Source organism: Pelophylax lessonae (genome assembly GCF_965119305.1).
Source record: "Pelophylax lessonae genome assembly, chromosome: 3".
NCBI classification, from domain to species: domain Eukaryota; kingdom Metazoa; phylum Chordata; class Amphibia; order Anura; family Ranidae; genus Pelophylax; species Pelophylax lessonae.
The window spans coordinates 544,522,508-544,539,427 of NC_138770.1; the positions used below are offsets into that span (position 1 = coordinate 544,522,508).

Consider the following 16,920-nt stretch of genomic DNA (forward strand, 5'->3'; position numbering starts at 1 on the left):
CTCCCCCTGGAGAGAGTGCAGCCCTTCCACATAGCTCCTGCAATGCTTCCACCATGGCGGAGGAAACACAAATGACTGAGGCATGGTGGAAGAGGAGGAGTTTTTATTTGCAGTGTTTCCTGTGGATTGGGTGGAGCTGCGCTCTCTCCAGGTGCTGTCCTGAAAGGCGATCTGAGAAAAAATGATTTTTCAAATTTTTTTTATTGGAAATGTTTTATAGCAGAAAGTGAAAAAAAATAGTTTTTTCAAAATTGTCTTTTTGTTTATAGCGCAAAAAAATAAAAGAACCGCAGAGGTGATCAAATACCACCAAAAGAAAGCTCTATTTGTGGGGAAACACACACATCAATTTTCTTTGGGTACAGCGTCGCATGACTGCACAATTGTCAGTTAAAGCAATGCAGTTGCATATCGCAACAAAATGGCCTGGTCATTAAGGGGGTAAAACCGGAGCTGAAGTAGTTAAAGGACAGTAAAAATAATTTAGAGTGCCCGGTCCCTCCGAGCTCATGCGCAGAAGCTACCGCATTTTTTTTAAGTCATGCCCGCATACGTAAACGGTGTTCAAACCATACAAGTGAGGTATCGATGCGATCATTTGAGTGAGTGCAATAATTCTAGCACAAGACCTCCTTTAACTCTAAACAGGTAACCTTTAAAAATGTTTAAACCGTAGCCTATGGAGTTTTTTTTTTGCAGGAGTTTGTCACCATTCCACAAGGGTGTGCAAATTTTAAAGCATAACATGTTTGGCATCTATTTACTCTATGTAAAATTATTCAAGTAAAACAAAACAATTTGGCTAACTTCACTGTTTTTTATTTTTAATTCATGAAAGTGTATTTCCTCCCAGAAAATTGCATTTGAAAGACCGCTGTGCAAATACCGCGTGACAAAATAATGCAATGGTCGCCATTTTATTCTCTGGGGTCTCTGCTAAATATATTTTCGGGGGTTAATTCTAGCAAAAAATACTGATTTTAACTAGCAACAAATGTTAGAAAAAGGCTTAGGCATGAAGAGGTTAATACATTTTAATGCAAAAAAAAAAAAAAACAATATTTAACCCTTTTTTTGGGGGGGTAAAATATAAAAGGTGATGTTCCATAGAGTAAATAGATACCCAACATGTCATGCTGTAAATTGCACACACTCGTGGAATGGCGACAAACTACAATACTTAAAAATCCCCATAGGCAACACTTTAAAAATTATTACAGGTTACCAGTTTAGAGTTACAAAGGAGGTATAGCACTAGAATTATTTCTGCCGCTATAATGTTCACGGCAATATTGTACATGTGGTGCGGTACATATGCATGCGCGATCTATGTATGTGAACACTGGCGGATGGGAGCTCTTAAAAAAAAAATTATAGTATTAAAAATGTTTTAAATTTACATTGTGTCATTTATTTGCTCACTTTTATTCCTATCATATGAAATGTAAACATCCCTTGTGATAGAAATAAGCAAGGCAGGTCCTCTTTATGGAGACATCTGGGATCTATAAGAATTAGACCCCTTTCTCCGCCTTTAAAAGCAATCCAGTAGCCTATTAGCCACTAGGATTGCTTTTACATGTTAGAGCATCGGCAGCTAAACATTTTGATACTGGGGTTGGGGCTGACAGCTGCAGCCATAGCCCCAGTCTATCACATACATGTACCAAATTTGGTGGCAAATGGATTATGTACTTAGCTATTTTGGCAGGTATTAAACCCTACCACCATAATCCACCAGAAAGATTGCAATGAAAAATGTTCTGTATCCAACCTTTCAGGCCCCATTCACACAGCCAAAAATCCATTTTTATTTTTTTTGCGTTATTAGAGCTTCCCAAATCCAATGCCTGTAATGTAACAGAAAACATAAAATATGTTTGCGCTGTTTTGCTTTTACAGGATTTTAAATCGACAGCTTGCATAACTCACAAGTCAACAAATGCACACCCCAAACACGCCTGTAACAAAGGTGTTCAGGGAGATTTTGCTTTGCATTTCCTATGGAAACTAACAAGGCATTTTGAAAACTTCAGACAACACTTGGAACACCTGCAAAATGCATCAAACACATGGACTAACACTAAAGGTGTTTTCACTCCAAAAAAAAAAAAAAATTAATTTGGGCCTATGCGATCTTAAAGTGCATCTGAAGCCATTGTTTACTGGATAGAGTAGGCAAAAGGTAAGAACTTTCATCAGATTTGTATTGCTATTTACATCCCCAATGGGAAAATCACACTCCCATTTTTCCTGAATGCCACTGACACCAGGATTTAAAGTAAAGGAGAATCCAACATTTCGAGCAGTCACTGCAGGGCCGGAATAAGGGGTTTTGCAGAAGGGAGAAGTTGCCCTGGGCGCAGTAAAGCAAAGGGACAAAAAAATGGACGCAGGTTGGTACACCCATTCTACAGCATGTATTAGTGGGGGAGGGGGGTGCAATTCTGCATCCTCACACTGGGTGCTGGATGACTGTGCCGGTACTGTCACTGGAACAGACATGGAAGGGAACGCTATCAAGGGGAATAATCAGGGGCATACATACAGGGGAACCAAAAACTCCTGATGTCAATTAGACGAAACGCGTAGAGTATCACTTCCTGTCCCAGTGGAACGCTCTTTTGGTTCGCTTGGAACGCATCCCATTCCGGAAGAGCTCCGCCGCATCTACCGCACTTGTATATGCATTATTCTACTGCCTGTTATTCATCTTCTTATGCTAGTACACAACCAATAAACTTCTATATGCTTTTTAATGGTACTACACTATATGAGCCCTTTTCCATATATACACACACATATATATAGGGTGGGAACAGCAGAAAAATAATAGCCAACCAGGCAACATAGGAACAACAAGATGAGACCCACCTGAAAAAACATTAAACACCCTCAGGGGAGACTAAAACACCCTTAAGGCCCGTACACACGTACAGATTGTCGGCCGAAAATGTTCGGCCGCCAAACGATCGGCCGATTTTCGGCTTGTTAGTATGCTTCCGACAGCGCACTTTCGGCCGAACAGAATCTGTCGTGCAAGCATTAAAATTTTTGTATGCCGACACCAGAACGGCCGATTGTTCGCCAGTCAGTACAGAATTCGGCCGACAAACAGCAGATTTGCAAGACTGGGCATGCCCAGAAAAGACAAAACACACGGAAAGTTAACCATCACATGACATCACTTCTGCAGTCGGCTGTTGGCCGACAAAATTCGTGTGCAGTCTTTTGCAGTTTTCAACAGACAAGACAGCCCTCGGACAAAAGACGGCCGATCGTTCGGCCGACGATCGGTACGTGTGTACGGGGCTTTAAACAGCAGCCTGCAAAACTTTGCGGCCAAAAGAGGAATTTGCAGATGCCAGCACATCCACCTTTGTAAAATTTTGTGAAAGTATGAACAGACGACCAGGTAGCCGCCTTGCAAACCTGAAGCACAGATGCCCGATGGCGAAAGGTCCAGGAAGCACTAAGCGCCGGGGAGGATGCACCTTAACAGGGAAAGGGGGAACCTGACCCTTAATTGAATAAGCCTGCACAACTGTCTGTCTGATCCACTTGGAAATAGTCGCAACAGACGCAGGCAGCCCTTTCTTAGGGCCATCCATGAGTACAAAGAGCGAATCTGATTTTCAAAAAGTCTCCATAGTCGCCCTGAGTGCTGAACCACATCCAAAGTATTTAATGCAATTTCCTTAGGATGTTTAGTCTTAGAACACAGAGGGTAACACGATGTCCTCATTTAAGTGAAAACTGGAAACCATCTTCGGAAGGAAGGACGGATTCGGATGAAGTACCACTTTATCCCTGTGAACCACCAAATAGGACAGGACCATGCTGCCAGTTCCGACACCCTGAGCGCAGAAGTAATAGCCACCAAGAAGGCCACCATCTGGGATAGGGTAAGCAGAGGAATCTCCCGAATACTTTCAAAGGGAGGTTTCTGGAGAACCGACAGCACTAAATGAAGGTCCCAACGTGGCAACGGAGGTCGCACCGGAGGTGCCAAGTGTCCCACCCCCTGGATAAAGCTACGCACCAGGAAATGGGCAGCCAAGTTGCCTTTGGAAGAAAATTGCCAAGGCCGAAACCTGACCCTTGATAGTACTCAAGGCTAAGTTTTGATCAACTCCCCGTTGAAGGAAGGCCAATATCCGAGCAACCGAATAAGAGCAAGGGGGAACCCCAAGAGACTCACCACATAATGCACAACTTCCATGTACGATGATGGATCTTCCTAGAAGTCGCTTTCCTCGCTTTAAGCAGAGTAGGAACTTTATTCAGTCTTGAGACCGGAGGGTCAGCCGTAGGTGGCACAGTCTACATCTTTTTAAGGGACGCCTCAAAAGGGTAGCGTCTAGCAATCCGCTTAAGCACCCCAGGGGAACGATTTGGGAGGTCCCATTCTTGTTTGAGCATGCTGTCAAAATAAGAGAAAGGGAAAAACCTTTGTCGCTCTGAATGGCTTGTGAGTCGCAGTCGCGTCCCCCATTTTTAGGGGCTCACGCACAGATACAACCAGTGCGTCAACCAGCACCTTTTCTTGCGCAATGGCGAAGGTAGAGATGTCATCCTCACTGTCAGAGACAAGGCGCGAGGCAGTAGACCCAGCAGGAAGACCCGCGTCTGCGGCGGCTGAATCAGTCTCAAAATCTGACGCATCAGATGAGGCAGGGGTAGACGAAGGGTGTTTTTTGGCACCTTGCCCTTTAAAGGCCACCTCCACCCAGGACACAAAGGATTCCAGGACCACCGAAAGTGCATCTATGAACAGCTGGGATCCGGAGGGCCCTGTGGCCTCCTTGAGGGGGGCCAGGTGGGGACATGTTCTGCAGGGTCATTGTTACACCAGGGGAACCCGTCAGCAAAAAGTTGAGAAAAAATGTTTTTAAACGTCCCACCGCGCTACAGCACCCCCATGGGGTCAGGAAGAGCGCACTGAAGACCCCCAGCAGAGAGAGACCCCCCCAGACTCACCACCCTACACCAAAGATGCACAGCACATGTCTGCAGTGATCTCGATCCAGAAAGAAAGACCTGAGGATCAGCACTAGGGTATAGGGAGGGGCTCCACCACCAGAAAAAACACCTCCAGGAACTCCCAAAACATTGCCGCCAGTGATTCTTATTAGAAATCCACCGCAAAATGGCCACCGGGTGTAGCAAAATGGCTGCTGAATCTTGCAGAGCACATGAGCTACAAGGAAATTGGGGCCCCACAGCCTGCAGAGCTACTGAAGACCCTCGTGGGGACCCCCCAGCCTCCTGGACAGGATCGATAGGAAGGGGGCCCTGGGAATGACCGGTAAAAACCCAACCCCCACACGATCATTCGTCCCGTCGCCGGCGGCGCCCCCCCCTCCGGCCTGACGCTCAGTGCCAGCCCCTGGGATTAGTTACAACCGTCCCACAGCCCCAGTAGTGAGGGGGGGTAGGTGGGGGGGTGTGTGACAGGACAGAGGGGAACCCGGGGTTGTGAGGATCTGACCGTCCTAGGGAGGGGCCTGCGTCCACCCCAAAATCTGCTAGGGGAAGAGGGGAGAGGGGGGAACATTTACTCACCATACCAGGAACAGGCGGGCGCCATCTCCTGACAGGACCCCTCTCAGCCAAAGTAGGGGGCTGTCGGCAAATAGGAATGCTGCGACTCGGGTCTAGACCCGGTCGTATGCGACCTGGCGAGACGTTTAACTTGCAGGGCCAGTCCCCGTCCGGTGGGACTATGACTATGTCACGACCAACCTAGCGCGGAGCTGGGGTCTGCGCGCGCTCGCTGGCCGGCTGGGGTGACCATTGGATCTATATATCCAGCCCTTCTCCCAGATCCGGCATATTTGCTAGTAGAATCTCACAGGGAAAAAAATCCTGAGAAAAGCCAATTAGGACAGAGATCCCAGCAAGAAACTAGGTCCTCACTCCTGACTAGGCAGATTAAAACTGACATCCTATAGCAGGGAGAGAGGGTATACCCCCTGGAACTGCCCATAGGCGTAGCCAGAACTTTTCTCTTCCTAGTGTCCTACTCCTGTAGGAGGCAGTATAACCCTACTGATCTGAAGATCAGAGACTGCTTCCGTCAATGAACGATAGCAAAAAAAAAAAAAAAAAAAAAACTTTGCTACCTTTCAATAAATGCCTGGTGTTGTAACGCAAGGCACCATTATCTGCACTGCCCGTACAGAACACACACCAGCCTGCACAGGAAACTAGTTAACACAAGTATGGTATATATGAAGCACAAGGCCAGCCCATACACGGTTCAAACCTTGGCCAGTTCCTGCTGGTTTGAACTGTTGATGGGCAGGTGGAATGTACCAAGTTGATCGATGGATCAACATGGATACAACCAGCCTGCCAAATTCTCTTGCCGCTAGCAATAATCACTGTCTTCTCCCAGCATCCCCCACCTGGCTCCCGCTGTGATCTTACACAGCGAGAGCATGTCAGCAAGTCCCAGCCAATGATTCATGGCTGGGACCTGCTGATTGGTTGTGTGGAATCTCTGCCCAGAGCTCTGTGTTGGTATAAAACACAGAACTCTGTACTGAGGGAGCAATCTGTCAGTTTCTCATCCCTGCAAAGCTAAGATCCTTAGTGAAAAGCAGCACCCTGTACACGCATTACACACAGTTAGGCACACTTTAAACCCCTTGATTGCCCTAGATGTTAACCCCTTCTCAGCCTGTGTCCTTAGTAAAGTGACAGTGTATAGTATCACCAATCACTGTATTGTCAGTGGCAGTTAGATAGTTCCCCAGTGTCAGTACATGTCAGATTGATTGTCGCAGTATCGTAGTCCTGTTAGAAGTCATTGATTGCCGCCATTAGGAATATAAAAAAATCCTATATGTATACACACCATAGTTTGTAGGCGCTATAAAACTTTAAGGCAAACCAAACACTTAGGCCTCTTTTACACTTGTGTGACTTATCCTGAGACTTGGGACTGCAAAGTTGCATGACAAGTCCTACCCCATGATTTCCAATGAGTACCATTCATATCTGTGTGACTTCAGAGTAGTCCCTGCACCTGCATAGTAGTGTGACTTCAAAGTAGTTGCTGCATCGATCAAGATTACACAGGCATAGCTTCAAGTGGCACGACTTTCAAGTCATACAAGTGTGAAAGGGGACTTATTGGAATCTTTTTTTATCGAAGGTATGTAGCAGAATACATTTTGGCCAAAATTTATAAAGAAATCAGATTTTATTGGATATGTTTTACGGCAGAAAGTATTTTTTTTGTCTTCAAAATGTTTCGCCTTTTTTCATTAATACCGCAAAAAAATAATAAACTCTGTGGTGATAAATTACCATAAAAAGAAAGCTTTGTGTGAAAAAAAAGGATATACATTTTGCTTGGGTACAATGTTGCATGACCACATAATTACCAGTTAAAGTAGAGCAGTGCTGAATGGCAAAAAATAGCTTGGTCATGAAGGGGGTAAAACCTAAATTAAGTCGTTTTTAACTACTTGCCGACCGCCCACTGCAGATATACTGGCTGGCTCGGTTGCGCGAACCGGCGTATTTGTATGGCGGTTCGGGGGGGGGCGCTCGCGCCCCCTTTAGGCAGCGGGGAGGCCGATCCACGGGACCGCCAGCTGCGATTGCCGCCGGGCACCTGCAATTGCTTCCTGTGGAGAGAGAACGACGGTCTGCTGTTGTAAATACAGCAGACCATTGTTCTCTCTCTGGAATGAGCACAGAGCACCTGTGATCCTCCTATTTAGAACACAGGTCTCTGTGTTGATTCCACAAGCCCATCTCCCTCACAGTTAGTAAACACCCCCTAGGCTCACACTTAACCCTTTGATCGCCCAACCCCTTCCCTGCCAGTGTCATTAGTACCGTAACAGTGCATATTTTTATCACTGATTACTGTAGTAATATCACTGGTACCCCCAAAAGTGTCAAAAATGTCAGTTAGGGGTCCAATCTGTCCGCCGCAATCCCGCTAAAAATCGCAGTTTGCCCCATTACAAGTAAATAAATAAAATAAAAATGACAAATCTTAAGATTTTGCACAAACCAAACAAAATATGCTTATTGGGATTTTTTTTTTTGCAGAATACAATCTGGCCTAAAATTATGAAAAAATTAAATTTTTTAAATTTTTGTTTGGGAATCTTATATAGCAGAAAGTGAAAAAAATAATTTATATATATATATATAATTTTTTTTTTTTTTTTTTTTCAGATTCAGAATGGTCGCTTTTTTTTTTTTTGTTTATAGCGCAATATAAATCGCACAGGTGATCAAATACCACCAAAAGAAAGCTCTATTTTTGGGGAAAAAAAGGACATCAGTTTTTTTTAGGGTAGAGCATTGCATGACTGCGCAATTGTCGGTTAAATTAACGCAGTGCCGAATCGCCAAAAACGGTCGGGTCATTAACCACTTGCCGACCGCTCACGTTGAGCCTACTGCGGCAAAGTGGTTCGTTATCGTCCAGCGACGTAGACCTACGTCGCTGGACTCATCCCCTTGCTGGCGGCGCGCGTGCCGCCAGGCTCGTGCCCGCTGTATTCAGTCACAGCGGGAGTCGGGCCAGGGGAGGAACGGCGGTGATCACCGCTGCTCTTCCCCGATCGTCGGGGGGATCGAGTGTGGAGATCCGCCAGCTTGTGTAAACAAAGCGGGCGGATCTCCTAAGTGACAGGCAGGGTCAGATTGCAGGATTCAGCATAGCTGAACCTGCGATCTGTGCCTGTGTCACACAGTCCCCTCCCCCCACACACGTCAGTAAGCACCAGGCATACATTAACCGCTTGATCACCAATAAAAGTTAACCCCTTCCCTGCCAGTGTCATTTTTATAGTAACAGTGCATATTTATAGCACTGATTACTGTAGTAATGTCATTGGTACCCCCAAAAGTGTATGAAATGTCAGTCAAGGGTCCGATCTGTCCGCCGCAATGTCGCAGTCACGAAAAGAAAAAAAAAAAAAAAAAAAAAAAAAAAAATCGCAGATTGCCGCCATTACTAGTTAAAAAAAAAAAAAAAATGACAAATTTCCCGTAGTTAGTAGCTGCGATAACTTTTGCGCAAACCAATCAAAATACGCTTATTGGAATTTTTTTTACCAAAAATATGTAGCAGAAAACAAATTGGCCTAAAATGTTAAAAAAATTTTGATTTTTGCATTTTTTTGGGGGGAATTTCATAAAAAAAAAATGTGAAAAATATTGTTATTTTTTCAAAATTGTCGCTCTTTTTTGTTTATAGCGCAAAAAGTAAAAATCACACAGGTGATCAAATACCACCAAAAGAAAGCACTGTTTGTGGGGGGAAAAGGGGACATCAATTTAATTTGGGTACAGCATCGCACGACCGCACAATTGCCCATTAAAGTAACGCAGTGCCAAATCGCTAAATATGGCCTGGTCAGGAATGGGGTAAAATCTTCTGGTCTTAAAGCGGTTAAAAATAAGCTCATTGAGAATATTTTCGTCAAAGACATGTAGCTAAATACATTTTGGCCTAAATATATGACAAGAATTCAATATATTGGATATTTTTTAACTGTCAAAGTAGAAAAATATTGTTATTTTTTCAAAATTGTCGCTTTTTTTATTAATATCGCAAAAAATGAAAAGCGCAGAGGTGATCAAATACCACCAAAAGAAAGCTCTGTTTGTGGGAAAAAAAGGACGAAAATTTTGTTTATGTACGACGTTGCATGACTGCGCAAGTGTCAGTTAAAGTCGCACAGTGCCGAATCGCAAAAAGTGGCCTGGACGTAAAGCAGGAAAATCCTCCGGTGGGAAAGTGGGTAAGGGGGCAAAACTTTCCAGGGCTGAAGTGGATAAAAAAACAGACAAACAGAATGGATGTAAACAGACGGCATCTGTTCACAGCCATCTACATGGAAAAGGATGCAGTCTTGTTCTGATTAAAATGAATAAACCCAAAAGGATGTAGGCGGATATAAACGGATGATCATCCAAGTACATTCGCCCATAGACATATGTTGTGATCCAGTCTGGATCCGTCTGAATGCGCGTGTGAAGGGGCCCCATCCTACATAAACATGCACGCCCGGAGAATGGAGAATCCTGCGTTGTTCTGCCTTCCTTACATCATCAGAAGCCGGCTGCCTCTTCCTGGTTATGGCAGCCGGGCCCCTGATGACGCGCCGAGGCCCACATACCGTAGATTGCCTCCTGGGATGGGTGACAGGAGTACCTCAGGAGGCTGCGACACGCCTAGGTGAGAAATACAACAGTGACGGCCTGTTACATCAAAACAAAAAAGGAATTTACAAAACACACACATAGAATATATAGAAGACTGCCAATACAGATAGATAGATAGATAAGATAGATAGATTAGATGGATAGATAAGATATATAGATTAGATGGATAGATAAGATAGATAGATTAGATGGATAGATAAGATAGATAGATAAGAAAAGATAGATAGATTACATGGGTAGAGGTGTGTGAGGGAAGGAGTAAGGAGCAGCTTTATGCAAAGTGGTTGACTACCATCATTCTCTGTGCCGCTGCGCTACCCGTCTCCGACCAGCAGAGGGCAGTGACACCTTATATACAATTTCCATAAAAAGGGTTAGGAATGATTGTTGCCTGCAGCCCCGATGAACGTATTATCAGAGGGATTAAAGAGAGGAAAAAAAGGGGTCCAATGGGTGAGAGCCGCAGGTGACAACATTGTACACCAACACCGAATACCTGCATAGACGGGACCCCACACAGCCAGCACAATGCAGCCTGACCCTCAGCCGCCGCATGCCCCGCCTCCTTTTGGCCTATTTAATAGGGAGCTGATGACGTCACTGCAGTTCATCGCAGCGCTGGCCTGGCAGGTGCCTTACCATTTCTCTGCTGATCATAGAGTATTAGAGGGGAGGGGCGGGGTGCTGCAGATCACATTTTGTGACTGTCATGTATAAAATGAATCCTCCCCCAAAATACATCTTTATATAACCTGTGACCCCTGTTTGGTTCGTCACAATTTTTTAAAGCCGCGCTCCAGGTAGATATTAAAAAAAAGGCCAAATGACAGCAGCTTTGTATTCATTGGTACATCATTATATGCTTGTGTTTAACCACTTCTGGACCGGAAGATTTTACCCCTTTTTTGCGATACGGCCCTGTGTTACTTTAACTGACAATTGCGGGGTCGTGCGACGCTGTACCCAAATAAAATTCATATCTTTTTTCCCCACAAATAGAGCTTTCTTTTGGCGGTATTTGATCGCCTGTGCTATTTTTATTTTTTGCACTATAAACTAAAAAAGCGACAATTTTTAAAAGAAAAAAAAAAAAACATTATTTTTTTACTTTCTGCTTTAAGACAGTCCAGTCCCAATAAAAAAAAAAAAATTGAAATCACATTTTTTTCATCATTTTAGGCCAATTTGTATTCTGCCACATATTTTTGGTAAAAAAAAAAATAAGTGTATATTATTGGTTTTGCGCAAAAGTTATCGCGTCTACAAACCAGGGGAAAGATTTATGTCATTTTTATTTATTTTTTAACTAGTAATGGCGCCGATCTGCGATTTTTAGCCGGACTGCGACATTGCGGCGGACAGATCGGACCCCAACTGACATTTTTTACACTTTTGGGGGGGGGGGGGACCAGTGACATTACTACAGTAATCAGTGCTAAAAATAGGCACTGTTACTGTAATAATGACACTGGCAGGGAAAATCAAAGGGTTAAATGTGTCCTTAGGGGGTACTTTCTAACTGGGGGAGGGTGGGCTTGCTGCATGAACACTGAGACCTGTGTTCCTAAATAACAGGAGCACAGGATCCCTGTGTTCATTACTGACAGAACAGCGGTCTGCCGTGTTTCTGTCTCCACGGGGAGTGATTGCGGGTGCCCGGCGGCAATCGCGCCCGCAGGACCCGCTGATTGGCTCCCCCTGTGGCCAGCGCTCGCCTCTACTAGCAGTCCCACGAATCGACATACAGGTACATCGTTTCGCGGGACAGAGCCGACCTGCCACAGTAAAACTACGGTGGCTGGTGGGCAAGCAGTTAAATGTAAGCAGGGTAAGTACCTGCATTTCACTTGGACCTTTTGCAGATCCCTGTACAACAGAGCTCAGACTGGGGAGGGAGAAGGCAGCACAGGGAGCCAATCAGTTGGGCCACAGTGCAGGGGCTGTGTGATGCGACAGAGCTATGTAAATTTCAGAACTGGATGGACAAAAATGCAAATGAGAGGTAAAACAGCTCCCACATAACTATATCATCTGTGTATTTAAAGCGGAGTTCCACCCTGGGAATACTTTTTTTAATAAAAATACCCCCGGGACAGTCAGGGCTCGTACATTCCACAATGGCTAGCCTCTGATCTGTCCCGGGTTGCACTTACCTTTTAGGAGAAATACTTACCTTGAAAATGTATTCTCCAGCACTGCCATCTCAGGTGTGGGCAGCTTGAAGCCAGCGCGATCCTCTTCTGTGTCCTCTTCCGTCTTCTTCGGTCCCACGATGCACTGCACCGGCCCCACCGTAACTTCCGGGGCATGCCCAGAAGCTGTTTAGAAGGGAATGACACGCGCGCGCCGGAACTGACGTCGGGGCCGGTGCAGGCGCATTGATTCCTGGGAGCGATGACGTTCAGCTCCCAGGAATCACTGCAAATCCAGGAAGTGATGAATCCCCGTGGCCGCCGAGGGGAGGAAGAGGAAGTAAGGTAAGTATATTTTCTTCTATACGAGGTAAGTAAAAGAAAAAAAAATTGCGATTATCCATTTGTTTTTCAGGTGACCCGGAGCGAGAAGATGGAGGTAAGTATAATTTTGGGGTGGAACTCCACTTTAACTGTTTGCCTGGAGTTCAGCTTCAGCTGTAGCTTTCCAACTTCTAAATGTCATGTACCGTGCCCCCCTGCCTTGCTCCCTCCAGCACCCACCTAATAAATGTGCACTTCACTGTAACACCAGTCATAATGGGCTCCATTCACAAAAGAATATTGCATCTATATACTGTATGTGTCCAGACATATTTTCCCAAAAAATTGCACGCAATCCTGAAACTGTCAATTCACTATAGTGTTTTGCATTATTTACCACAAAACGCTGAAAAGGCTCGGCAAACACCGCATGAACAGGCATTAAACTTAATTAAGGCTGGGTTCACATTAATACAGATGCGGCTCACAGCAGGGGTCCAGTGCTTCCCTAAAATGAAGAATCAGGCCCCGATCCTTGCCTGAATTCGGACCTGGAACAGAGCTAAAGACGCACAGGACCCCTGTGCATTCCGCTCCGCAGCCGCCCCAAAGATGTGTGATGGCATTGAGAGCCAGGCACACTCCTGTCATGCCAATTGGATGCAGCAAAATCCGCATCCAATTCACACTAGTGTAAACCCAGCCTCACAGAAGGAAATAATTAAATGCATGCGGTAATTATCCAATTGCCTACTGGGCACTTTTACCCCCTTCCTGCCCAGGCCAATTTTCAGCTCTGTCGCATTTTGAATGACAATTGCGTGGTCATGCTACACTGTACCCAAACAAAATTTGTATCATTGTGTTCACACAAATAGAGCTTTCTTTTGGTGGTATTTAACCACTTGCCGACTGCCGCACGACTATTTACGTCGGCAGTCAGCCCCTCACAGACAGAACGACATAGGGCTACGTCGCTAGCCTGTAAGGGTGTGGGGAGCGAGTCTCGCGCGGTCACGGACCCCCCCCGCGCGTGTGCCCGGCGGACCCGATGTCCGCTGGGCACTCGCGATCGTCCGTGACAGCAGGAGAAAGGCAGGCGGCTAATGTAAACAAGCCGCCTGTCAGTTCTCCCTGTGTAAGAATGATGATCAAACGGTTCTACTATGTTGGACCGTTGATCACTGTTCTTACACACACAGCCACAGCCAATCACAGTTAGAAGCATGCCCCTAGGACACACTTAACCCCTCCCTCTCCAATACAGTTAACTCCTTCACTGCCAGTGTAATTTTTACAGTAACAGTGCATATATATAGCACTGATTACTTTAGTAATGTCACTGGTAACCCCAAAAGTGTCAAAAATGTCAGTCAAGGGTCCGATCTGTCCGCCGCAATGTCGCAAGTCCCGCAAAAAAAATCGCAGATCGCCGCCATTACGCGTTAAAAAAAAACAACAAAAATTACAAAAATCTTTCCCTTTGTTAATAAACGCAAAAACTTTTGCGCAAACCAATCAAAATACGCTTTTTGCGATTTTTTTTTACCAAACATGGTAAAAAAAAAAATTGGCCTAAAATGTTAAAAAATTTTGATTTTTACATTTTTTTTGGGGAATTTCATATAAAAAAATGTGAAAAATATTGTTATTTTTGCAAAATTGCCGCTCTTTTTCTGTTTATAGCGCATGATCAAAAAATCGCACAGGTGATCAAATACCACCAAAAGAAAGCTCTGTTTGTGGGAAAAAAAGGACACCAAATTTGTTTAGGTACAGCGTCGCACGACTGCGCAATTGTCCATTAAAGTCACGCAGTGCCGAATCGCAAAATAGGCCCTGGTCAGGAAGGGGGTAAAATCTTCCGGGGCTTAAGTGGTTAATCACCACTAGGTTTTTTTTAATTTTTTGCTAAATAAACAAATAATGACCGAAAAAAAAATTTTAAAACAAAACTTTGTTATAAAACTTTAGTAATTTTCTTCTTTACTGATGAACGCTGATGAGGCTGCACTAATGGGCACTGAAACGCTGTACTGATGGACACTGATGAGGCGGCACTGATGGGTCCTGATAGGCTGCACTGATGAGAAGGCACTGGTGGGCACTGACGAGGAGGCACTGGTGGGCACTGATGAGAAGGCACTGGTGGGCATTGATGAGGCTGCATTGATAGGCGGCACTAATGGGCACCGATAAAGTGACACTGATGAGGAGACACTGATGAACACCGATGAGGCTGCACTGATAGGCAGCACTAATGGGCACCGATAAAGTGACACTGATGAGGAGACACTGATGAACACCGATGAGGCTGCACTGATAGGCAGCACTAATGGGCACCGATAAAGTGACACTGATGGGCGCTGATTGGCAGCACTGGTGGGCACTGTTTGGATTGCACTGATAATCAGGACCTTGATAATCAGTGCCCTGATTATCAGTGTACATGTCCCTTTTAGAGAAGCCGATTATCGGCTCTATTCTCCTCTCCTCATGCTGTCATGAGGAAAGGAGTGTAGATCACCGACTTCTATTTACATCCGTGATCAGCTGTGATTGGACACAGCTGATCACATGGTAAAGAGCCGCTGATTTGCTCTTTACCTCAATCTGTGATCAAGCTGTGTCCTCGGGACGCTGTTATTACAGAGCACGCCAGCCACGGCGGGCACGCGGCAGGCACAATCACGGGAGGCTGTCTTATGACTCCATCCCAGAACTAGCCATCCTCACTGTAGCTGTCATTTGGCTATAGCGTGGTCGGCAAGTGGTTAGGTAGTGGTCCAGGCATGCACTTTTTAAGGAATGTGTATGATTTTAACTGGTGGTTAAGGAGCAGGCGATGGATGTTGTCCTTAACAACCACTAACTTTTTTTTACAATTTTGGCGGACCCGAAGCTGTTTTTTACCATGATTTTTTAATGCCGGCAAATCTTTTCTTTACATTTGGCTGTCAGCGGGAAATCCCACTGAGAGCTGATGATATAATCTCAACGGTTGTTAAGGACATGGAGGCTGCTCGCTTCTTAACAACCTTGACAATTACTGTAAGCTTTTACTACTGAAATACCGCATCATTTCATAAAATAGCACATGCGGTATTTTAGTATAGTTTTTTTGTGAATGCCAACATTTTTTTGGAAAACCGCTGAGTGGTATTTTACTGCATTTCTTAAAGTGGTAGATACCATTTTGTAAATGGAACCCATTGTCCTTAATCGCCGCCATACCAGTTAGAGTGTCCCTGATCACCGCCACACCAGTCATATTGTTCCTAATCACCACCATACCAGTTATAGTGTCCCCGATCACCTCCACACCAGTTACGATATCCCTGATTACCCCCATACCGGTCATATTGTCCCTAACCATTGACACACCAGTTACAGTGTCCCTGATCTCTGCAGCTCCGCCACACCAGTTACAGTGTCATTGATTACCGCCACACCAGTTACAGTGTCACTGATCACGGCCTCACCAGTTACAGTGTTCCTGATAGCCACCTCACTGGTTAAAGTTTCCCTGATCACCCCCCACCGGTTATAGTGTCCCTGATCATTATGTGCACTTCTCTTCTTACAATGGAAGTCCAGGCTTTTTCTAACTAAAGCCCCGTACACACGTACCGATCGTCGGCCGTCTTTTGTCCAGGGCTGTCGTGTCTGTTGAAAACTGCAAAAGACTGCACATGAATTTTGTCGGCCAACAGCAGCCGACTGCAGAAGTGATGTCATGTGATGGTTAACTTTCCGTGTGTTTTGTCTTTTCTGAGCATGCCCAGTCTTGCAAATCTGCTGTCTGTCGGCCGAATTCTGTACTGACTGGCGAACAATCGGCCGTTCTGGTGTCGGCATACAAAAATTTTAATGCTTGCACAACAGATTCTGTTCGGCCGAAAGTGCGCTGTCGGCTGTCGGAAGCTTCATACTAACAAGCCGAAAATCGGCTGATCGGTCGTCGGCCGAATCTTTTCAGCCGACAATCTGCACGTGTGTACGGGCCTTAAGTTTAAATCCACACCCACCCCTTTTCTAACTCATATTCTATCTACCCTGTTGAAGGAAGGTGTGTATACTTCCCTATTCTCAGAGCGCTCCCGTCCAACCATGTGATCTCCCCAGTGGCCGGATTCAGTGAAGAGAAGTGATCACAGACAACGGCTAAAATGGCTGTGCAGTGACGTCACCCGTAGGCTTACTATGGGATGTCCGTTGTCAGCTGTCCCTCCTTTCAACTGCTGGGAGCCAATCATCTGAC

At 45.2% G+C, this 16,920-nt stretch overlaps 1 protein-coding gene across 1 annotated transcript in view; it reads right to left on the reverse strand.

The window, feature by feature from the left end:
• LOC309550999 (barrier-to-autointegration factor-like protein) overlaps window positions 1–10,826 on the reverse strand; it is a 33,185-nt gene extending 22,359 nt beyond the window's left edge. Inside the window, exon 1 of the mRNA XM_082251417.1 lies at window positions 10,700–10,826. The gene's annotated coding sequence lies outside the window, so the exon portion shown is untranslated. The remainder of the gene's footprint in view (window positions 1–10,699) is intronic.
• Between the last annotated feature and the right edge of the window lie 6,094 nt (window positions 10,827–16,920).